Source organism: Varroa jacobsoni, unplaced genomic scaffold (assembly GCF_002532875.2).
Source record: "Varroa jacobsoni isolate VJ856 unplaced genomic scaffold, vjacob_1.0 scaffold_1437, whole genome shotgun sequence".
NCBI lineage: Eukaryota > Metazoa > Arthropoda > Arachnida > Mesostigmata > Varroidae > Varroa > Varroa jacobsoni.
Window position 1 is genome coordinate 74,523 of NW_019214339.1, and position 25,934 is coordinate 100,456.

At 43.6% G+C, this 25,934-nt stretch overlaps 1 long non-coding RNA gene across 1 annotated transcript in view; it reads right to left on the bottom strand.

The window, feature by feature from the left end:
• The window catches only part of LOC147752169 (uncharacterized), a 49,706-nt gene extending 40,036 nt beyond the window's left edge, over positions 1-9,670 (bottom strand). Inside the window, exon 1 of the long non-coding RNA XR_015314825.1 lies at positions 8,109-9,670. This is a non-coding gene — a long non-coding RNA (uncharacterized LOC147752169). The remainder of the gene's footprint in view (positions 1-8,108) is intronic.
• Between the last annotated feature and the right edge of the window lie 16,264 nt (positions 9,671-25,934).

The following is a 25,934-nucleotide window of genomic DNA, read 5'->3' on the forward strand; positions in this document are numbered from 1 at the left end:
ACGACGTTTTTAGATAGACGTATAAGGAAACCAGCTCAAAACTACGTCTCCACGTGTTTATGTATTATGAATGACACGTATTGCTTGTGTCGTCGTGTTGTATCATCTATTTAGCGTCTTGTAAGGTAGCACTGTCAAGCTTCTCCGGAAAAGGCACGAGCACGATCTAGACACTTAGATACAGCAAGATGCGCGTATCATTTGAGCGTATCAACGACTTGCCTCTCAACGCTGCGTTTCCTAGCCTCGTTTACTGTGTACATCCACCGAACGGACGGCGTATTAAAATAAGTAGGTGAGCAACTCGAAATATTCGAAGGGAAATTCTTCAAAGAAGCATAAACCCCAAGATTTTATGTGGCTAGTTCAACATGATCATCGTTTTAATCATTATTTGAAAGACATGCCTTCATAAGTACATACGGAGAGGTACGACGCTCGCGATGCGGAAACAACGGAGCCACAAGCGCTCTAGCACGCCTTCCTTTCGAGTGTCATACGAAAGCCAGACCAGCGAAGGTGCCGCCGGCTGACGACTATCGTCTTATTCGTCAACCGTAAAAGTAATACAGGTTTCTGGTTAGAAAATGTGTTGGTCTTTCCCTTGCTGCAGCTGCCTGCCGGCGCCTGTGCCAGCTGCATTGTTCGGTCAGTAAGCCCCTTCACTTCTTACATCTGCTATTTCTTCTGCCATTGGGGTATCAATAAAAACAGTCGGCAGCCACAGAAAAGGTCCTCGTAGGATGTCCGTTATCGACTGGAGACGCAAATCGAGTGTAGGAAGGAGAAAGATGGAAACAAGCTGCAGGTTGCAGACACTTTACAGGCAGTTGCTCAAACAGCTAGGGCTCAGCTTGGCGTAGCTCAATTCGGCCCAACTCACTAGGCCAAAAGGCTGACGAGCTAGACCCACCCTGGCACACGTCCTAAATTGGCCACCACGAAATACTTGAGCTACTCTGATTGACAGGAGACTGCAATGCGCCGCAACAGTCAGCAGTGATGTATAGAGGAAGGATCGCGGTAGATTGGGCGTTCCTAACGTTCGATGTTAGGACGACTTTACTGTTTTATCCTTTTTACCTCTTCACAATAACAAAGGGAAAGACGCTGGCAAAGCACAAGAAGCTCTAGGATAATGAGGAAAGTACAAAATACAGCGGCTAAAAGAACTAAAACAGGCAAAGCCGACAGACGCAGCACGTACACAAACGACACCGAACGTCAGTTGCCGAGAGGGAAACGAAGTACGTTAAAAGTGTTAACTGCCTGCTCGCGGACATATTCCTTTTCGGTAACTACCCGACGTTCCATGTGCGATCCGCCGTTTTGAAACCTTTATTGTTAAATCCCGATACCACAGGTTGTCTGCCGCATTTGGTTTAAGCGGGTTCAACAGCTATTAAGAATCTTCCAGCCGTCGCGTTTCTTTTCCTTCACCTCCTGCCTCAGCTTCCATAAGCATTGCCATCAAGTTTAGCAAGCGCCTAAACTAACCTAGCATCTGTATTTTTACGAAGAGCAGATGAGCGGGGACTTTCATGGGGAACTGGACACCGCTAGTCTCTTTGCCTGGCTGTGCATTCGCTGCATTTTTACACGAAAAGCTGCAAACAAGTCTGCCGCTGCAAGCAAACGAGTATCAGGCCAACAGTTTCTCCCTCTCGCTCTCTCTCTATCCCCCTTTTTCAACCTCTGTCGTATACTATTTACCTGTTATATATTACCTATGCTTTCTCTCTCTCTCTCTCTCCTTCTACTTACCTACTTATTTGGTTAGCTTCTTTGGTGCAAGTGGGCAGTTAACTCAAATTCTTCTATCCTTTCGATAGAATTAAACACAATGGGATATTTCGTTCGTCCATTTCGACCACTTCCACTACAGCCCACTTTTCGCCATTACTTTTCCCCTTTGCTCGTAGGCGTTTAGCTTTTAGCCGACGACCGTCCACGGTCTAAACGGCAAGAGAACGAGCCATCACAAAGTACGTGATTAATACCGAACTTCCATTATGTACCACAATCCACTCACCCCGTTATTAATCTGCTTAGTTCGAGACTGCAGAGACATTCTCGCTGTCCTTATGTATTGGAACGTAAGCACTCGACTTCTGCCAGAATTACAAACCCGGCGCCAAGTTTGTAGTCTACAGTGCCAATGGTGCTGGCCAGGCAGCAGTTAAGGGTGCCGGCAAAAATTCGTTAAGGCTTTCATTATCGTATTGTTGAATTTTCTCTTGTCGAGCAACCAGATGTTTCGTGCTCAACTACACTGGAATAGGAACTTTATAGGATAGAGACACATTTGACTATTGACTGACAAAAGGACGGCATGTACAATATTATAAGAATTAAATGTTTTCTTAAAAACAGCGGAAATTTCTAGTCTGCTGCGCCAGCCATAGTACAATTTTTTTTTTTTTTTATCAATATACGTTCAATACGGTTTGGATTCCGGTTCAAAAGGAATAAGCTTGTTACGGCGTGAAGATTCCGTTATTTCTGGTTTTGTATTCACGACATTCGGCCTTAGGCTTAGCACTTATACTCAGTACTAGCTAATCAAAGAGGTCATTTGGATTCCCGGCGAAGGTCATGCATCGTCTTCTACATAGCAGCGGTTGAGACGCACATAAAGGCGTGTTAGTCAATCAAAGGCACATTATATACCTATGAGCCGCGCTGTACATAAATCTCAGCAGGTGAACACGATCCATCAGTACGCTCATGGTGAGCGCGTTACGAGCGCAGCTTGGCTAAAAATCAGCGTGGCAATAAATCTTATTGTAATGGGTGCCAAGATAAATGCGAGTGCTAGTCTGCAACAACTAGAAGAAAAAAAACTCATTGAATCGCGGAACCATTGATTGTCCGACATTGATCCAACCTTGCTGGAAGCGTAGCACTTGTTTTTCATGCTATTATTATCATTTACAGGGGGCACGCACCACCACTGGGCGCTTCGACGGTTGTGTGTTTCCCCCTGTCTATTTGCTTGTCTGAAATCCGGATACCCTTCCGATTTTGTCACATTTGCTTATGCGTGTACCTCTTCTTGTGTCTCCATTTATTTCTTCGACCTTTTTACCTCGTTCGGTTCGTTGTCGTCGCTACACATTTATCAGCCTGCATAATTGAGGGGAGTCACTGGCTGTGACGACATTGCAGATCCGCTCAGAGGTGCTTGGATGGAGCGAACAATCATCTCTTGAATACATGGATTCTCTATATACACATATAAATGCAGGTATATGTATGTGGATGCGTCCGGGTCTGAGGCCATACCTACATAAGAAAATCACACCTACACGCATCAAGAAAGACGGCAATCCTTCTAGGAAAAGTATATTGAACAATGTTTTTTCAAAACGTCCGAGAATTCGTGCCCGGCTCGATGATGGCCTTCAACGAAATGAGCTCGGTAAACATGGTGGAAAAAACGATGGTTTGTGCCGAAATTCAAGCGCAATCTGCTATATACGATATTATTTATCTTATTTGCTTACTTCTCTACAACACTTGACAGGATTCTAAGAAAACATACTCGTATTGTAAACCGTCGTCTGCGACCGTCGTTCAGGGTCAATAAGATAGAAAACAATTGGCAAAAGAACGAACACACGAAAATGTTATATCTTACTGTAAAAATGCGACTTGTCCATGTTAGCGCGACTGCCGCAGACCAGCAAAAAGTGTCGCTCAACGCAACGCTTGAGCTAAATTGTCGATTTCACAGATTATTTCCGCTGGGCGACAGAGTTTGGAGGTATTGCATAGCTTGCGGCCTCATTTTTATTGAGAGGCTGGCAACTTTAATGTTATTAATTAGTCTGTTTTCATTATGTAGAACGTGTTAGTAGCGTCGCAAGCAGCGTGATAACGGACTGACAGCCCTGTTGGCAGTTGGCTGAACTAGACCGGAACAAATCTAAATGATGTTGAAATGGTGGGCCAGATAAAGTTATTATGTTCACTAATCTCATTCTATCGTAGCGATTTATTTGCCGACGACCATCAAAACTGGAAGATGGCCGATTTCGGGCTCGACCTAATGTTGAAAAGCTCGTAAGGTTCTGTTATTAAATTAAATCTCGGATTGTTATAAAATAATGTCGTTCCTTAAGCTATTATCTACCAAATAAATAGTAATAATATGGCCCTAACATTTGAATTCAGCCACTGTTGTCTGGCCAGATCCAATTGCCGAATTTAAGGCAAGCAAACCATGTTGAATTTCGAAATCGAGCGAGCTGTTATACATGTCGCTGGCTGTCGTGATATTAATGGTGCCCATAAATCAAGCCAGCACCATGTTAAATGTATTTCATTAGCTATCCCGTAATGAGCCAACAGGTTGCCGTGCGTTTACCGTGCAATACACTTTTATATGATCTAAAGACGGAGTAATGACGACTGGATATTTATTAGTTGACGCATATGTGCCGTTCATTAGGTAAAACCGGTAAATAAAACACAAGATAAACGATCGAAAAAAAAAATGTTGATCATAGCGTTTGTCCATAATCTCATATACATATTACAGCTACGGTTTAAAGACCTCGACCTCCTGCTGGAGCCTCATTACGTTCGTAGCCGTAGATTGGGTGGAAGCTGTGGATGCTTTATTACTTTGCCATTAGCCAGCCAAGTCTTAAATTATGAAAAACGACCGGTCCGACAGGATTCTATGGGAACACGCTGAGGGTGACCTTCGGATATCGAGCCCTGAGCCACTTCTTCATAGAACGCTAGCAAGCAACCGAAACCCATGCGACTTCTTCACAACGATCATTCTTTCACGTATTGTTTCTGCTTATTTTTCCCACCTTCTACTAATGAACTCTGTTACATTCTATATACCTAATCACACGACAGACGCTATGGTGTAAATCACACTAGTGCACCCATTGCACTCTGGTACGCACGCGTTCAATTCCCATAGCTAAATAAGCAAAATTCTGGCAAAGTGGCAGGTCCCTGCTCACCATTCCTGTACCAACTCTGTTGTACACTGGATCAACCCCATACGGTTTAAAAAACTCTCCACAAGCTATACTTTTGTAAATTGTAATCTAACTTGTAGTTTTCGGAGGTACGCTGGCCGTAGCGTCTCTAGGATTGATATCGTATTTTTCCAAGTCGAAGTATGTGGCGCTTGGAAGCGGTAGCACCAAGGCTGACCTGTCAGCTCGCACTAGCGATGCTGCCTAATTCTTTATCAATCACATCAGCGAAATCAATATACAGAGATACGGAGCAAAAGTAGACAACAAGAGTCGTGTGAGATTAATTACCAGGTTGATGCAGATGCTCTAGAATATGTCAGGACGACAGGACTCGGGATTCCCCGCTATAGCAGGCAAGTGTCCTGTGGAAAAGCGTTCAGAGGTGGATTAGTTACGACGCTCGAATTATTGACTCGTCTAATGGGCCATGCGGCATGTTTTAGCGATACCGATTGAGAACCCGTTCAGGTATTTAGTTTCAACCAACTTGGCTTGTTTATGGCTGCCATCAACCCCTAAAGCTGTAATGCGAAAGTCATTCACCTCTGCAGAGAACAGTAATTACCCGACTTCCCAGTGTGATAAACTCTGTTCTAGCTTCGGGGAAATGTTAATTTGTCGGCTCGCGTGGCATAAAATAGAAATTTAACTGACCATTCAGCAAGAACTCACGTTTTTTTTTAAATTGATAAGAGAATCACTAAAAAATATTTCATTAAAAAATCTGTGACGGCATATAACGTGACCATAACGGCAGAATCGGGCTATACAAAAATCCTAGTTTGTATATCTCGATGCGTTTTTTAATACGATTAAGCTCTGCTTCTTTTTGGTGTTCGCGTATCGAACGCATGTTACTGAACTAGTAAGTTTTTTAAACTGGCATAATGCTTGTATATAGGATTGTAAAAAAAAGGCCATTCCGCAACTGTAAATGGCGCGCGTATTGCTCTTTTGTATTATCGACAGTAAAAGTAGAAACTAAACGTGCTCTTCATTTATGCCAAATTGACGCCCCCACATGACCATCACGTGTGAAAAATCTTCAGTTCAGATTAAACGTAGAGTACCACCAATTCAGAAATACAAATTTAAGACAGATCAAGAACTTTACTTAGAAAGAGCAAACAAGTTGCGATAAGTTCAACGTCAGATATGGTGCCTTCTTGGGTCCGATCTTCAATCGATATCGAACTGGAACCAGTGTACTAAATCATTCCCTAGCACATCGTGTTACTATAATGCTTCTCCTTACTATCACTCACGTATGTCTAATGCTTGTTATGATAGTGACTACTTGCGGGTGTCGTGAAATTAACATTAGGCAATCACAACACAGGAAAGACCAGTTCGTGGCTTATCAGTTTTCTCATATACATGGAAATATTAATCAGATTATATCGACCCGATTGGGATACGCGTCTACAAAATCGAAACCACAAACAATAGATGGCAGTTACTTATTCTTATCTTATTCTGGCATCAGTAATACAGGCGGAACCGCCAATTGCTTCTTCAATTTCTCCTCTAGTTTGTAAACGCTTCCGACTGGGTGATGTTCCGAAGCTGAGATGGCTCAGAGCCGATAAACTCGTCCTAGATGCCGATCTCCAAAATCGACAACAAGTGAACGGCCCGAAGAGAAGCTAACGAGCTGACAAACAAAAAACTTGCGTCATTTCCGTTGTTCAAACCGCTTGGAGGAAGAAGCGTTTGACGTCGCATGACGCAGCTACGGGGGCATTCAACTCTATAATGAATAAAGTAAATTTGAAATTTATTCAACGCCATTGAAACTATTCATAGTCAAACTGCTTTTAGCTCAGCCTCCGAAACACAATCGTCTCGAGAAGTTTTTACGATCACTGAGACCCCGTTGCATAATGAAATAAATTACGACACCATCCATCTTTGCGTAGGCATCGTACTAAATTTTCTTCATTGTCGTATGAATCGAAAATAATAGCTATGCCTGTATTTGTTCATTGTCTTTTTGGTGTTCAGTCTGTGCCATATGCGTCTCACGGAATTTCCGTCTTTTAATCAGTCAGATTACGACTGAGTGACTTTCTAAACAGAAAATAAAAAGAGATGATTCCCAGCGCGTCCACTTTGTATTCGAGTTTTGGTCAGTGTTTTTGATCGTCTCCCGGCGCCGTCGTGCAGCAGGCGAAGGCTTGTCCTCAAACTCGCTCAGGAAAGCCCGAGTATCACAAGGTAAGTCATCGTTCGTTTATTTCTGGATAACGCCTGGGCATTGAAACCGCCCGTATATTCAGTGGCGATGCCGATATGTTCGGTGACGCTTACTTCATGAAAATGGATTCGAAAATATAGCTTTTAGTGAATCTTTTAGTGAAAAAGGAAAATTGACTTGTTAGTGACGCATTAAAAACCATATTCGATCCATATAGACCTCAAAACTAGACACTGCTGCTAATTAAATTGCTGGTGCACATATGAGCCAAATAGAGCATAATTTCCAACTGAATACGAACAGAAACATGGTATTCTCGCGATACTGACTCTATAAAAATGTCTGTATTTTGAGGACAAAACTGTCTCACTGACCCAGCCCAACACGACCTACGTTCGACGTTTCTGAAACGTAACAACGGGACGCAACAAAGACCTAAGGGTCTGTCAAAAAATCCAACGCTTTACATCAGCTCACATTCAGGGTTGCATTAAGAGTTCACCGGTCGTATATAATATATACATTGGCGTTGTGTGGCACGTGGACGGAGACACGAGTAACTATATACGAGTTGCGGGCAAGTGTGCCTGTCGAACGCTTTAGTACGTTAGTCCAATTTCGGTGCATATGCACAAACGAAACTCAGGCCGTAGGACTCACTCTACCTAATACCAGTACTATTTAGTTGTCACTGTACATCTATGTATATCCGTAGCAGCTGCTGCTGCTGCTGACTAAGTTTTTTTCAATGCGCTCGCATAAAATAACGTTTCACATGTTTGTACAGGTTCTATTACCCGTAATATGCAAATAATCCAATCCGAATGAACTAGAATGGGTTATACTATGTTGAGCCTTTCTTCCAGTGGCACTAGTATCGAGCATCGTTCATATCGTGTATGTACCTTGATAATGTGGATGTGCAGTGATGATCGCGAGAGAAAGCAGCATCAGTAGCAACGAGGTCTTCATGGTGTCAACGGAGATGGATCGTTGTCAGTCCAGCTTCAAGCGCTCACACACATCGATGGACACCAGTGGCGTTGCAGCCACGGCAAATCCAGTGGCCACGACGTCGTTGGCTTCGTGTGGTTTCGAGCGTTCCGTCTTGCTGCTTTGTGACGTTTACAAAACGTCACCGCAAACCCCGCACTCTGGAAACAGCTACATTCACAATATAGCCACAGTCCGCCAGCTGCCGACAGAAACCAACGGCGTTGGTCTCAGCACCTGCAGCCTCCGTGGTACTTTGATAGCAGCTGTAATCGGCCACCAACTGTAGCAACAACTGTAGTGCTTCACAGCAGCGACAGCAACAGCGTGTATACAATGTCAATTCAAGTAGAAATCCTCCGCTGAATTCGTGGGGTAGATCCCACGCACACCCCCACAATGTAATAGTTATTGTAGCCCCTGGCACTATGATCAGTATCGACGCAGACCTAGGTTATAATCCACTGGGCGTTAAAGGAGTCACTGCTCCTGTCGCTTTCACACAATCACACTTCTATGGCTCAGGTGGGTAGACATCAACACGTTTTCCTTAACACTTCCTTGCCTTCGTTGCAACAACAGCATAAACATGCAGCACAAACAGCTCAGACACAAACCAACACATCTAATAAGGAGAAAATCACTCGAAGAGAGGAGAGACTCGGCGATGCACAATGCACACTGCCGCTCGGATGCCCGCTAAGCACACATTATTTGTGACGACCCCACAATACAGTTCACATTACCGTAACAGAACTGCTGACTACCAGCCGCCCAAGACGACAATTACAGTATCCAATAACATTAAAAGCGATTATTGGCATGGTTATTAACGTAACCATAGTGGTAATTATCTCAAGCAATCGCGAGTTGTTTGGCACGCTTAACGGACATGCTTCCCACCTACCTGCTCGCTCAGGATTTTTGATGGCGTGATTTCTCCGAGCTGGTATGACAAGATGATTGAACAGATTGACGTTCTTAGTTTGTAAACAGAGACAATTATTGGTCGCTTGCTCTCCTGGTTAAGTAATTGGTAATGGCAAGCCTTTGGCTCTAACTGGGATCGTGTATTGTTACCATAGGCTGGGTAATTAGCAAAAAATGCGCAGTACTCCTAGCGTGGCGCAATTCCTAATGACAACAACCATAATCAACACTTTCACTGCCAGCTCCACCACTAAACGATCTCGATGATATTCCTGATTTTAATGTTACCGAATACCAATCGAGCGACGAGAACCGGGGAATGGAACTCGGCTAGTTAATTAGTAGGCTTTTCCGTAAGCTCTTCTGATTCCAGAATGCCACAAATACCAAAAAAGCCACAGCACTTCGTTATCGTCGCGTACTGACCTACCGACTGGCGTCATGGGTAAGCACACGCGGCGCGCGATCTGCACGGCAGGTACCACACCGGCGGACAATCAGGAAATACGGTTGCGCGGAGATGCTCACCCTTCACGCGACGAGAATACTCTGAGAACAACTCGGTTGGTTTCCCGGGCCCGAGCCGATAGAGAGCTGCTTAGCACAGTTGCCTCGCTGGATAGCTTTTTCTTGCCCGGCACCCTCAAACGTTAGCCAAGCAGACGCGATGGTGGCGGCCTCGGTGGCCGCCAGCGGCAACCTGCTCGAAAACTGCTGCAGAGCAGCAAAGGCAAAGCACGACGGAAACGGACTGGGAGGCGCGTGCTGCCAAAGCAGAGAAGATTGGTGATGTGTCTATGTGTGTGCCGTTGTGCGTTGTCTACATCTGCGACTGTGTGTTCCTGTGAAAGAGTCCCATCCTTAGCGAAAAGGGGCTAAGAGAGGCAAAAAGGGGGAAGCAAGATCGGTAGGATAAAAGGGGATCGCAAAAGGGGACAGAAAGGTTTTTGCCTCCACCCTAGCTTCGAAGGAAGAAAGGCGACTTCTTCCTCTGCGGGCCTGCTTTTTAGTTTTCACACTGACAGAAGAAAGAGACGGACGCGGGTTAACGGGTAAGAGTGGAAGAAAAACAGAAGCAGAGTACTGTAGGAACGCCAGAGGGGCGCTGGGTGGGAGGGGACGAACGAATGAAGGAAACCAATGCGAAGGAAGCAGCACCAGAGGGAAAAAGGACGGGGCGAAAAGAGAATTGGCAGTAGTGGTAGGTTTCTTCCTTCATAGACCTCAAGGTAAAAAGAGGGCCAAAGAAGTCCTTGAGGGGCAGTAGGTTGCACAAAAAGGGAGTGAGCTGGCGGAAATAAGGGAGATGTCGCTACGGGTTAAGCGGAAAAGGGAGTTAAGATTAAGGATACATGAGCAGTAGAAACTAACAGCAGCAGCGTCAGATGCTCTCCTCATGTCCAGCTAACGACGACCGTGCAAAAGAAAGAGGGTAAGGGACATTGCTGCCAGTGTACACTACGAATCGCACATGACGCTACTTCTAGCACGGTGACACCATCTACCCCGCAGCTACACGACTGCTGAGTACTGTGCCACTCCTGGGGTAACAGAGTGGGCAAAGTTGGGAAAATGAGGGTGACGACGAGTCACCACGCAAAGAAGCAAATTCATGTAAATTCTAAATGGGAATTTGCATCTTTTCCAACTAGTCGTTGTGCTGGCCGACATCCCCCGGTTTTCTTCTCCTTTTCGAAAAAGGGGGGAATAGAAAGAAAGTTGGAGAAAAGGCATGGAGAATCTCGGAGACAGACTAACTAAAGGACGTAAGGCCAGCACAGAATTCAAGTTGGCAAGAATGTGCTGTTACTGCTGCTGGCTCTGGGTGAAGCAAACTTTCTGTGACAGGCGAAAGTGGGGCATTTCGTGTTACAAGAAAACGAGATAGGGGTCGAGATTGAGAGGCAAACTAAGTACTAGGCTCATGAAAGACGCTAGCAAAATTTGAATGGGGAGTCGAACAGGAAAAGAAAGAAAAAGAGGCAAAAGAAAGAGATCCAGCAGAAGAAACGGCCGTCGGAGCCCTATCTCGTCAGGAACGGCAATGGCTATGAGTACGACACTCCTTAAGATGCCACTGTGTAGTGGTGGGGTGTTGGAGGTCGTATCAAAATGGGCGGAGGGAGCAAGTGCTTGTGTGAAAAGAGGACTTATTTCGCGCACCGCGTTCGTTGCGAACTCTGGCTCCTCGGTCATGAGCATCCTCTGGTCGTTACAGGCCGAACGAAAGCTTGCGGGAGCAAGATGCACAAAAAGAAGGAACATTGCATTATCTATGGGAATAGAGAAAGCTGGGGAATACGGGTCAAGCGTAATGGGCACAGATCTACACACATTTGCTGTTTGGATTGTTCCAAGTAGGCAATTGCTACTCGTCCTGCTCTGCCACAGCGCAATTGCCTTAGCTCCCTGCACTATGAAGCAGTACAGTCTGTTTTCACTGGCCATGCTTCAAACGAACTAATCACTACGCTGAAGTCATGTGGAAATAAAGTAAGTTAAAACTGCAGCTAGAGAAAAAGAATGCTGTTGTTCATAATAAAATGTATGTGCTTAGTATTGATGAATTGTTGTTAACGCTCGTAAACCTTTTAGCTTAATTCGACCCTGCTCTGCGCTATGTATTCTCAGGATTGTATATTCATCAGTGGCTACCCTGATTGCTTCAATAAAAAACAAAAAAAAATCTTTCATATCAGACTGGACAATCCCCATGGTATACATTCACCGTATCTTTGACTTTTAGCGTCGCTTGTCAAGACACTAACATGTTAACACTCGCATGAGAAACTAAAGAAATTTTGTAAACTAAATTAATTTGTTTCCATTCGACTTCTCCTGAGTCAATTTTATATTCGTTTAAATTTAACGAAAAAAAGGCCTATTAAAAATTTACTTATCAACTCAGAAGCATTATAAGTAAGCCCTCAATAGATGGAAGGTACAAGTGAAGCAATTATATTAAAACAGATGAGGCAATTCTGACATTATGCGCTTATGGGGTGAATTATACATGCCGTAATATTTTAGATGCGCTGGTGTTTCGTAGAGTAAATGATGAGTCATATCACACGATCTTCGTCGGCTCAAAAAGTAGAAAGACATTTAGAGCTACCTGTGAGACGCCGATTGAAGAAGTGTGTTATTGCTTCAAGGCACTAGTCGTTTTTATTCGTCATTTTTACAGTTTACAAACACGCCAGAACTATGAAATTTTAGGCAAGAAGGACGTCAGATTACGATTTTCATTCCCTCAGACCGAGAAAAAACGAAGTCAACGTGTACATTATGCCAAAAAGCAGAAACACCGTATCTAGAGTCTTGATCATGGTTAATAAGCTATGCTTTGTTTGTTAGAAAAAAACACACCTTGATTGTTTTGAAACGAATATAGTTACTCTCGAAGAGCTCTTTATTATCAGAATAAAAGTCCACCAAAAAAATTGTGTTGGTCACGATAGATCCATCGGATTTTTTCATAGAAGTGTTACGCACGTCCTAGGTGTTCAGTGTCAAAATATTTTCGCCTAAGGAACATTATCATTGCCCTCAGATTTGATAAAATTTTTGAGGTAATCGTCATACGTTTACAATGGAAAATGAAGGAGACTGAAAAGATCGAAGACTATTGTCGTTAAAGCAAAATATAGGTGAGAGTACCATTCTAGTGACAGCTATTATAATATCTAGCAACTGTTGAAAAGGATAAAAAATGTTTATTGCTATTTACTTTGTCCATTATATTCTCTATCTTACGTCCCCTACATCAATTACCATTATATCGGCAAAAATATGACTCATATTCGATCATAATATGATCAATAAGACTGTAAGAATCAACTTAAGGTTGGATCTTCTTTATGCACAATTTCCCAAGATCCAATAAACGGTATACATTGTTGTTGGCCGCCCTTGTGGGGCAAAAAAATGTTTTTAAATCATAAAAATATTTTGGTTGATGCGACAATTCTATTTTTAAAATGAGTAGATCTCATTGATAAACCCGTGATAAACTTTGTACTAACACATACGATCCAACAAGTGCTGAACGTGATCGTTTTGTGTTCACGTATGCGGGCAATCATGCTCTATATACAGGAAATAACTTGTGAAACATGTCCTCTCGTTGTTTATTTATTCTTATTATTTCTTTCATAGGGCGACTGCATAAGTCATTTCCGAAAACCAACATCGGAATACAGGTAGATGTACAAAATCAATACGCCTATTTAAATGATCACGCAAAAAGGTACCGTGCCAACATTCCAGGGGCATGCGGGGTCAGAATATTGTATCTAGATGAAAATTAATATCATCGATATCGTATATACCGGGATTTTGGTAATAAGAAATTTATATAGATCAGGACAATACGATACAAATTAGATTAGACAGCCTTCAGATTCGAGGTGGAAGCTTGGAATTACGTATAATATAAAACGGCACTAGTTCATACGTTGATTGTCAAACGACCCGAAGTGCCATACGATCTACAGACAAGGATCGCCACTAATCAGGACAGCTGTGGAGAAAATTCCACGAGCGTACAAGATGCCTGTACACACGAAGTTCCTTTAAGCTGGTGTTTTCACGTGCGTAGCCTGATACGTAACCATACGCGTTCAATGAACATGGGGTCGAGGATATGACCAGCATAAGGGCAGTACACAGGCATGTAAATTCTTAAACAAAAACATATTCTAAATAAAAAAAAACCCTGATGTTACAGTTCAAAGCATTACGTACAGGCGCTTGGGGAGCTATAAATATCTAAGAAAATGTATTTGGTATTTTTGTAGAAATAAAAGATAGTTAAAGGCCAACGAATTTCCTTCATACATATTCCATATTTGAACTCGGCGTTTGGGGCTAAACTTAATATCATTATCATTTAGTTAATCAACGCAGGTTGTGATCCCTTCATCATACGTAACTGTAAAAAGAAATTGGCTTACCACGCAGTGAATTGTGCTGCTTGTTTCAACTATAAGAGAAACCTTAAGGTTATCAGCATCTTAAGCCTAACTGTCGTGCGAAACAAAGGTTGCTGATCGAATACAAACAAAGTCTATCTAGCGCGAGCCAATGAGTGTGATGCTCAGCCCGGACGGGTGAATTTTTGCTTTACTGACAGTTACTAATTCTCAAGTGCTCTTTTATAGATTACTTCAGCAGTTCGATAAACGGGACCTCAGACTGTTCAGTGACTAAGACTGCCATTAGGCCAAGGTCACCTTAGTTGAGTTATGAGTTTATATAATGCGGTATACATACTGCCTGAATTTATATGAGTCTGCTTGTCGATTTTGTTTAATTGCTGCCGCAAATTTTTCCATTTCTATTGACAATAGCATTTACTGCTCTTAGATTTTCACTGGAATTTGCCTTTGCAGACGTTCGCTTAACCCCAAATGTCGATCAAATTTGTGAAAACGTCACCTGAATTTTTCTAAAAGGCGTTAGGAAAATGTTATCGCAAAAATGGGCGCTTTATAAACACATTTTTTATTATATTTTAAATATTATTTATATTTATTTATAATTAAAATGGCTTTAGCCATAGGGCGCCTTATAATTAAAATAGGAACCGCGCCTATGTCTCGACGCGGATCTTATACAGTGTGATATGTACCTTTCGCGACAGGGCGAATGACTGCTACGGTGACGATAGTCGATAAAACATAAGGCTGACATCAAATTTGAACTTATGCGGACTCAACAATTAAACTTGCTTTTGCTACAACAGGACTACTTAGAAGGAAGAAAGCGCAAAAGAAGCCACTTCCATAACTTAAACGTTTTACGAATCCGTTCGACAAGTTGCTTTGAATTCTAGGAAAAAAAAACGGTATGCAACTTGGTTGATTGTAAAAAGGAGAAATTGGCAGCGTCCGTTTTGTCGTGTCTGCTACTCAATACTAAATGATGATATACTACAAATACTAACGAGGCCAAGTTCATTTTGGAGCTAAACTAGTTTTTATAGATATTTAATAAATTAATTACACTTCACACCTCACTACTGTGAATGCGAAATACTAAATAATCTAGGAACCTATTTACATGTAGTACAATCAATGTGACTGGGTGACTGCACTGCTGCTAGCAGTCCAGCTAAGGCCACAGACCGCCAAATTGAACGCGGAAGTTCCAAGACCGCATAGTGTAAAAGCCTGCTCATTGTAATGGCTCGCTGCCTACAAGCTTCCCGACTTTTTCGGCCGCTATCGTATCGGTATTTATGCCCGGGTCCGAACCCACGTGTTCCTTACACAACGTGTTCCTAAGAACAGTAGACAAATACGTTACTCGTTGAACTATCACGGGAACAATAGCGAAACGCCTAGTAGCATAAAACACGTTATTTCGCCTTTCACATCTTTTTTTTCCTGTTTTTTTTTTGTATTTTTACTATTATTTGAGTCCAGAATAAAAAAAAAATCTAAAGGTTATCATTATTATAATTATGGCAATGTCGAATCATAATGCTGACACGCTAACTTAGCAAGGGTATTGGCGGTACGGGGCAGGTGGCACACAACGCAGAGCGGCGCTACGCCAATGAATAGGGCAGCAGGACGACGGGTCGACGATTAAGGAACATATCGCGTATCATCTATACACGCTAACAGCTCACGCCAGCATTCCACACCACAAACAAAGTGCGCGATTGGTCATTGGTTCGCGCACATCCGCCCCCGCAACGGCCATGCACTCGCTGTATGCAACGCGTTTCAAATAGCAGAGATCTCTTTCCTTCACTGCTGCTGCTGTCATCCCCCAGATCAACCTAGCTAAACCTTCCAGTATCGTTTTCATCGATAATTTAGATAGACATACTATTATCGTAGTTTCTGCGTTTCCTTGCGGCCTTCAGCCTCGTCCCTTCCCGTGGCTGCGTTTCTCACTGCTGTTGCCGCTAGCGCCATGGGTGACGTGTGTACGGTCCTATGACCGCACCGCTGCTGCGGGGCATAACAATAAATTTCCTTAATTACTACATAGCTCAGTAGCGGCAATGGCGAAAGAGAACCGAAAGTGGCGGCAATGCCAGCCTTACCATTAGACAAAAGCAGCCACAGTCGTGAGTCGAAGGTTGCGGTAGGCGCCGGCCGCGGCGGCGGCAGCGACAGCAGCAGCTTTGGGCACTGTAGCACCTGGTAAGGCAGCCAGCCAGTATGTTACTTAAACTAATTATATCGCTCACTTTCGGTTCGCTCGGCGCTTCGCGCGGCCTATTCCGCGGCAGATTGCGCATTGGCTTTCCCGCCCGACCAGCCGCATGGTGGTCTGCTTACTACTCGAACCGCCGGTCAAAGCTGGGCTTTAGTTGCACGCGGCACATCGCGGCCGCCGCAAGGACTTGTTCGCTTTTCGCTCTCCTGCAGGGCATCATCGTACGCTGGCAATGGCGAAAGCAACTGGCAACGAACGCGCTTCTGTTTGCTGCTGGTTACTGGCTACTGCGGCCTTTGCAATGCACCCCTCCTCCTTGCGTCTGCCCCACCAGAAGCCGAAGAGCGAAGTTGATAGCTTGAGAGAACAAGATACGCGAGAGTAAGGGAGTTCGAGAAAGAACAGACGAAGAGGGAAATGTTTGAGGCATCCCCATTACAGCAAACGCCTTCAGTTCCTGTCTTGTTTTATGAGCAGTTTATGAGCAGAATCATTGTCATCATCAGTAACAGTATTCGAGTCGTTGTTGTCATCTTTATCGTCAACAGAGCCGTCAACAGCAGCCTGCGAATGATCACTATAGCTAGCAGTGTCTTCACCACTCTGCCCTATGAACGCCTTCAACGGCGCATGGCAAAGCGGGGGAGAAGATGAACGACAGATCCCGAGAGAACGAGAGAAGGCCTACGTTTCTGCGGATCGGGAAGCGGAGAAGGCCAAATCGCGACTGAAGAGAAAGCAGGATCATGGGGCAGGCGACCGTGAATCCCAGCGAAGGTGGCAAAAAGGGCAAAAAGCGAGGACGAAAGAGAAAAAGATAGCTTAGAAAGAAGCCGAAACAATGGACGAGTACTAGTGTCTTATTAACACAGTGTGGCCATCGTCAACGTCACCAGCGTAAATCGGTGAACCCCGTAGTATTCCTAGAAAAATCACGTCAAATGGAGGCTCGTAAAAGCGTAGAAAATTGCAATGGGCAACGTGCGGTGATAACTCACAGATACTGACTATTGCTTAGCCTCGAACACGACCACGACTAATTCTACAGAATACGATTGTATTTCTGTGCTAGCTATAACGCCTAGCTATACAGCTAGTGGTGCCGCTGCTCAGGGCGATAGCAATGGAGAATGGCGTTACAAGGAACGCTAACGATGCGTGGGGGCTCGCAAAAATTTTCCAATCCAGTTGGTGACTGGCGAGTCTGTCATCGCCTGGCGCCGTGTCTACTTGTTGCGATTACGGTTTTACTACACCGAGAATTTGGGATAAGGAATGTAGTCGGAAACGAAGCAGCATTGCACTATATCATATGGGAGCAATCCCACTGCAAGGCTACAACCAGATGATGAGTAATGGCAAGAAGACAGAAAAGGGACAGTCGACAAAAAGCTAAGGGTGGTAAAGAAGAGGCGATACAGTGAAGTTCTGCCGAATGGCGCAAGTAGACGATAGGAGGTTGGCGAGCCTCGGCAATGCGACAGCGAGGTATGTGTGAGTCACAAATAGCGTTGCTATCTAAGGACAAGATGTCCTCATGATGGCGTAGCAGTAACATGTTTGTCTACTCAAATAAGGAATGCGTGAGGTTTGGAAGCGAGAACGGGTCCACTTCGCTTCTGGCTGAAGCAATGCCTAACAGAAAAACTGAACATAGAACTTGAAATGGCTATCTGAAGTAAACGGCGAGGCATCGGGCGACGATGACCATGACGTTTTGAGAATATTCAACAACTACTGCCATCGAGGGTCATTAGCTTCCGTCTTGTTGATTGAATTCAAAGTAAATGACCACAGCCAGCAAGAGAAACAGTAGGCAGCTGGCGCAGAAGAAGCGAACGTACATTTTATTGTGAGATATGAAGTGCTATTTGCCGCACTCGGCATAGACCTGGCATGTCACCACGTGTTTGTTATGGAATCACTTTTCGGATATTTCTAAGCGTTACACCCCGAAGTCGCGGGGTGCAGCAGATAATAATCGAACGGGAGGTGACGACTATGAGGGAAAACCTATTCGACCCTGTCATTCGGACAAATGCAGGCAAATGATAGGGACAAGACGCGACATATCATGTCATTCCATATTTATTGAAGCAGAATGAAATGTTGACTGGGGAAACTGAGGTCCTACCTGTGCATAGATGCAGCCTGCATATAAGGATCGTTATCAAAGATTTGTAGAAATAGTTTGTTCGAATGACAGCGTTTTTGGGCAGATATTTAATTGAGCTAGTTACCTGTGACATTTTGCAAGGTATCTAGGCGGCTTTATGAATATATGCCGACGTGCAACGAGTGCATCCGTTCAAATTCAACTAAAGTTACATTAGAGAAGCTTAATGGTAGAGACAAGCAGACTAATCGAGGTGCTATTTTATGCGACCTCACACGCAAAATTAAATGCACCCTGAGGGATGATTTGCCGTGCCGCCATTGCTGAGACACGTGTCGACGCTGCTACCAACTTATTCATAATCTTTGTTCCATGTCGAATTTTTAACTATTTTCGGTCATCAATGCCACCTATATCGCCGCAAAAATACCGACACTTCAATACTAAAACAAATTTGCTGCAGTTTTTACTAATAGATTCTTAGTTGACTCATTCGCGTAGTAGTACATCATCCGCAAGTATTTAGAACGGTAGAGTTACGTCTTACAAAAAAAAACTGCCGAAAAATGAACGTAAGACACGAAATCAGCTCCACGACGCAGAATATAGAATGTGTGGCCTAGAACGTTCGACGTCACTATGTGGCGTCCTTCGTGTTACCGTGGCTTCTCAACAGGCAGGTATGTACCATAGGGGCGCTTACGCCATATGCGCCTCTTTATTGAATCTGTAATAACTCTATTTTTCCATGTAGATTGATACCATATATGTCATCAATATCGTAAACAAATCAGATGGTTGTTTTCTGACAAATACTTCTCAAGCGTCCCAGCATTACTGCTACTATCATTCACACTTACGTTCGTCTTCTCCAGTTGTACGAGCAGTTCTTCTTTTGTGCCAGACATCCCCATTTGGCCCACAGTATCTACAAATAAGATAAATCCATAAATACTAGTGATGTTGTCATCGGCCCGGGGGGTAGGGGTGTACAGGAGCAATCAATTAGGTAGCTAAGATGCGAGTGCTCGATATTTATAATTAGCTTGATCTGCCCTTCGATACAGGTACGGGCAAAGATTCGAAGCTAATTCGAGCTCTGCTTAAACCATACCAATACTTCATCTTTTAACGTCCTAAATGATGTCCTTCACCCGACGTACTCCTGCATATGAAAACAATCGATTAACATTTAACCGTTGTACACTTATGTTTGTCATCTGTAGACTTCGCTTGCTTCGTCATAACTCCAAAATAAATGTATCTACAAATATTGAATAACTAGAAGCAACGGCAGCGCAGTAATGACTGGTGATTAGTAAAACTATTATATAGCTAGACAGTGACGCTTCTAATTATATTAACCACTTTTGGTATTCGTAGAATATAAATGGAAAGCAATCTTCATCTTTGATGAATATGCATCAGCGGATCCTTGTAAATGGCATCATCGAACGATGACAATGCAAACCCATGGAACGAAGGCCTTAAATAACAGCTCCGCTTGGTAGTTGACCGTATCCAAAACGAATAACGTACGTCGTATACGTTGCGTGTATAATTACTGCATGTGAACGTCCTGCACATAATCACACGTATTTCTATCGGTCGTCATTTTACATTGGCTGAACAGCGAACGCGCGGTAACTTTAAATCATTCTACTAAGATCATCCTTACGTATTATATTCTGAAAGGACAACAAGGGCGATCGAGCGCTTGAAATAGGAGCAGGCGTTGTGGTAGGGCTCTGAAGGCACTGCAAAGCGGACATTTCATTTAGTACTCACTGTTCCTTTTGCTTCTTCCAAGCTTATTCTAGTAATAAAATAACAAATTTTATGGCACGAGAAAGTAGTAGTTGCTGGCATGTTGGAGATGCAACCTACGATTACCGTTATATACTCCACTCGGGTATCAAATTTTTTGAAATTGTTATAAATGAAAAAATCATAAAGATATTAGCGGTTTATCAAAACGCTCGAATTGACATACTTTTAACAATGAGTTCATTCAATGGTCGCGGATCCGCGGTAGTGTCCTATAATACAATTCTGTATTAATCCAGGAGGCCAAATAGGAATGAGCATGCTGTGATATCGCATCGAACTGCTAACGAGAACAACTCTGGGGTAGAACTTTTCGTGATGCTTGCCCCGGCCAGTGTATCTAGTGTCATAAACTTCGCTCATGGTCGCTCGTTGAGGACAATTAGGCTTGGCGATTTTGGCTTACGAACATAATCGCGAATACAGAAGGAAAGGAAGGGCCATGACGTGCTCCTAGTATAACTACCCGTAACGATATTCCAGCTATGTTCATTGCTATGGCTAAACACGAAAAAAGACTGGGACTCAATCGGTTTTATACACTTTTTTTTTTATCGATACAACTGCGACCTTTCTAATTGTGTTACAAAAACTATATATATAATGCGGTTAGGGTATAAATCCTGATCATTCTGGCCACTTGTTGACATAATGTCAGTCTCCGACCAACTACATACAAAAATTCACTCTTAAGCAATTGGTTACTGATGAAACCCGAAAAGTTTGGGCAGGACTTCAGCAGTTTTTCTAAGAGTGAGAAGAAAGAGCATTAAATTCTATCGTTATGTTAAACGTGTATCGTTTGAACACGAAGTTCACGTAATAACATTAAATATTTCGAAGACTTTGAAATCGATCGGTGGTCTGACCTTCATTATTTATTAGAACCGTCAGCTGCTCCTTATTTCCTCTTCTTACATTATGACTAGGACATAAGTTAGCCACCTCGTACAGCGAAAGCACAGATTTATTATCAGCTGTGGTGTGTACCTAAGTTGTAATTTAGATGGCTATGAAGTAATCTATTTTGGTCCGCATCTTTGGCTCAGCACGGTCGTTGCGCACTTACCACTTTGTGCTGATTGGTACAGATGTAATATGGACTGTAGCTCGTGGAGGTTGATTTAGTCGGCTATTCAGGATAATCCATGTTTCCACAGGAGAATTTCAGAATCAATCAAGTCCCTGCATGATCGAGATCAGCTGAGCCTTACAAACCTTCAATTTGTACGCGACTATTTCCATAACGTGTGAAGATTAAATAATATAAATTAGATTTTATAGACGTATTTTTACTCTGAGACCAAATGACTTAACGTTTTGAGCTTTGCTGTCTATATTACCTGTCGAAGAACTACTTGAAACGATGAATTTCCAGCAGCAGAAGACAATGCTTTTCTTTCCGTGCTTAAGTTAGAGAACCGAACATGAATCAAGGATTTGAGGGCAACGTCTAGCCATTCAACTTAGGCTCTACCGAGTTACATATTAAGCTTCGTCCTGGGATAAGTTTAAGTCCATGTATAGTTTGATTTAATACAGTACCCTATCATTATATATATATATATAATACTACTACCCAAACTCTTTTTATGGTTACAATAGATATGTTACATCCAGATGTATTATTAAGCTTTACATTGGTCTAAATTTGGGAAATATCAGATAGTTTCCATTTTGTGTTCGCACACCCTTTCGTTATTGTATTATTGGGCAGCGTACCTGTCCATTAAGGTCGGATCGAGACCCGGTATTGATACGCTTGTCGTTCAGGCCTGTCTATCCGTTCGTCTATCAGCCTCTCCCTATTTTCGTATTTCCTTTTTCTCAGCGATTGTCATTTTTATCCATATCCAATGATTGCTTTGTCTTGCACATGGTGCTATGCAATTGAGAAAAAGATGGGGCGACGAATTCTAATAGTTTCTGCATTCGTTGATGTCGATCCTTTGTCACCCCCCACTAGCCAGCTAGCGACACGAAGCTAGCGAGACGGGCTTTGGTTGAAACACGAAGAAATGACGATCTCTACATCGTGTGTCTACTCTGTACAGATCCCCCTCTACCCTTTATCCCTTTTTACCGATCGTTTACAGCTGCTTATCCTTACCCTATATTGCGGGCGTTCTCTTTCTATTGCGCCGATGATATGAAAGCCACGTTTTCTATTCAGCCACCCCTTGATCTGACTGTCCAGCCATTTCCATAGGCACCATTCAATTGTATTTTTTTCTGCGTTGCTATCAACCATTCCCACCCGCTGATTCCCTTTGCAATTTCCCACTTTCTTTCGTTCAATTTCTGAAATCTCCCCGTTTCTCATCTAGTTGCCTACTCTTTTTAGATAATTCTCTTCGTTGAAAAATAGGGCACTTTGCTGCATCGCTGGTATTGGACTGAATTATCGGCAGAAGACAAGCCAGCATCGCCTGCACCAACGTTGATCGCGACTACCACCGCTGTTACTGCCTCGTATGACAGCGTGCTCCATTGCACCTTGCCTGACGTCTGCTCGAGGTTTTTGCTTTGACTGACTACCGGGCTTTGGCCGGGTTCCGATGGCTTCGGTTCGTTACCGGAGTTACCAGCAGTAGCTATGACGAGTAACCGAATCGCGGGGCGAAGATGGCAGAGGTTCTTTGGGGTACGAGGCGCTTAGATATTTTCTAGAGATCCTGGAAACAGCATGACTGCGAGTGGCAGAAACTGTGTGTTAAACAAATCTATGGGGAGCTAACGCCATATGGTGAATAGTGGCCGAATGGTGAGAGGAGCTACATCTGTGAGTAGATTTGATGATGAGATTGAAAACATTACGTCGTTTCATCTCTCTCTCCTTAACGCGTCGCCGTTTTGTGTCCCTGATTTTCCTCTATCTTCACGCGCCCCAAATGCCCTATCGTCGTCAATTGCCGCTTCTCTTGCCTTTTCTACACCTCATATTCTTTCACCCCTGTCCGCCCGCTTGACTTAGGTATCGCGTCTGACTTCGTTCTGTTTCTGTCTTTGGGAGAGCGATGAGCATTTGACGACAGTCTATATTTGCTTCTCGTCACTGTCCACATTTGATGTGTGTAGCGAGTCTGACACTAAGTGTGTCTGTCTTCTAGGGAAGAATTCGGGAACTGGAGATTCGCTCGAATCTTTCCAGCGAAGCTTTATCTGGCGCCCTGTATCAACTTTGCCTTTGCCGTCTTCTGCTCACTACTATTACGTACCACTATGTGTGAACGGAGAGAGAAAAGAGACTCACTCCAAGCTAACTGCAGCTGACCGACCTGGGTCGGGTTTGTAATTTATCTGAACAAAGTCAGCTTGCGTTACTAAATAATAACGAATATATAACACATATGATAAGCGAAACGAGGCTGAGTTACTAATTTGGCGTTTAACTTCCCGTCGACCGCAAACAGCTCCTGTCTGTGGTCAAAGAATGGCTTTTCCCATCTACGAAGACTAATACGACTGCAACGAGGTCTTAAACAAATCTAAGTTGACTGTTCGCTACCAACTTAGCAGCGCCGTGGGTATATATATGACTGTATGTCTTTGCGTGTGTGGAAATGAGTCAGCAGCAGCTATTAACAATACCAGTAGCATTAGCGTCATGCACCAATCAACGACGACCGAATGCGCTAAAAAGCTTGTCCAGCCACTTCATCAAATCATCTAAAGGAGACGGGGCAGACCAAGTCGACCTCGCTTTCACTCAATCAACACGAAGGACCCAAACAGTGCACTGAGGTGGATGAGTAGAGCATCTGCTAAAAACTGGCGCCTTCGTCACTAGTACTGCCACTATCAACACGACCATTTCCTTCCTGTTGCCCTTCTAGTTAACGCTTAAAAGTTAAAGTACGACGGCACAAAAATAAGGAACTTTATGATTGGGCGCTATGGAACTTGCGTGTGAACTGTGGAACCGGAGCAGGGTGGGGAAGGGCGCAACGATGGAAATCGGGAACTGGCAACTCAAAAGGAATCGTTAGAAAACATCCAACCTAATGATGAAGCAAACCACTGCCTTCTGTGCAGTACAATAGACCAATACTGGATGCCGATCATCCGAACAATGGTAAGCACTACTAGTCAGGAAAAAAGGAAGGAAAGATCGTCGCTGCCATAAGCGCAGATGGATCGAACAGCGGTGGCAATGCGACCCTTTGAACATGACTTCAACATGGCAAAATCGCTGTGACTTGTGCTACTGCTGCGATGGAGCTTTGGCGGTTTTCGTCGATGCTTTAACTGCTGTTTCTGCTGATAGTGAAAATTATGCGCTTCGGACTTGCCTTATAGCCTCTCACGATTGAGCACACATTGTGGCCCGCCCATGGTGACCGATGCCTGGGTCTGCACTGTGTTCGGCAAGTGTAGACCCGTTCAGCGCGCCTTACAGTGTGTGTACACCATACGGTGTGTGTGCAATAGTATGAAAGTGCCAAAACAGAGTCTTCTAAACGAAACGACAGACAGATGGGCAGACAGAGGAGAAAAATTCGTCGACTGAAGAAATTGAATTGGTTGGTTGGGTAAATCGAACAGTTGGGGATGTCGCCACTCGTCGTGGGAACCCCGATGTCCATTCGTATTCCTCATCGTTCGCCTGCTTGGGTCCCTTCCGATTTTTTCATTCTGTACCTCGCCAGCGCTCTTTCGGCTCCACACAGTACTGTTTGACGCTTGGGTCTTTCTTATCAATAGAGTCCAGCGAAACTACAAGGGCTATGAAGCTACGCCCCTTTATAGTCCGCTTCAGCCTCTTGCTAACCGAGGAGCTGCGGTGATCGTTTAGCTCTTGTAATAGGGAGGTTAGGGATGGCGACTACTGAAAAGCGATTGTCCTTCCTGCTCTAATGTTTTTCCTTGTGCTGCTACCGTTGTCCAATCTACTCGAGAAGGCTCCTCACGCAAGGACGGATGAGTAAAGCTGCAATCGTTCTCGACCCATGCTTCTACTGCTGTTGCGACGGTCACTCACCGTTAATTGCCTGGCTCGCTTAGGCCAGAGGGAAGATTGTCGGTCCTTGTTGCGCAAACCTCAGTAGTGTCTATGTGTAGGTGGGCAGCAATGGAATTTGGTCAATATCATCCCACAAGAAGCCAATGAGCTTTTCGAAAATACTACTATCGACAAAGCACATCCCATCAAATGATCGAAGACGCACACAGCTGGAATTACGATTGAGAAGAAGGGGGAATTACAAGTGTGAGTAGATTATGAGAATACTGTTAGTGGACGAGTGGGTTTACCTCAATTTTTTTTTTTTTTTTTTAGCTTTTCTCTATGAGGGTTCGGCTAATTAAGTATCGAGATGGAAATAAAGATGAACATGGAGCTGGTACCAAGCATTTCTCGATCTGATAATAATTGTAATCGAGAATTGTCGATCGATTTTTAATAGTGGATGCAATATGCCCATTATTCCGGAATACGTGAGCAAAAGATTTTTATCTACAAACAACAATGGTTTGACCTAGTTGATACGTCGAAGATCGTATCTGGTTGAGTTACAAATTAGCGGCTGCAAAAGGTCAATGAACGATATAGTTACGTAACTTAAAAACGTCGACGTTTTTAAGATGAATGCTATAAAAAGACGCATTTTGCTCTATTTGTACAGCAGTACATAATAATAATACTGGTAAGTGGAGAATCTACCACACGCTGCGCAATTTTGGTAACTCC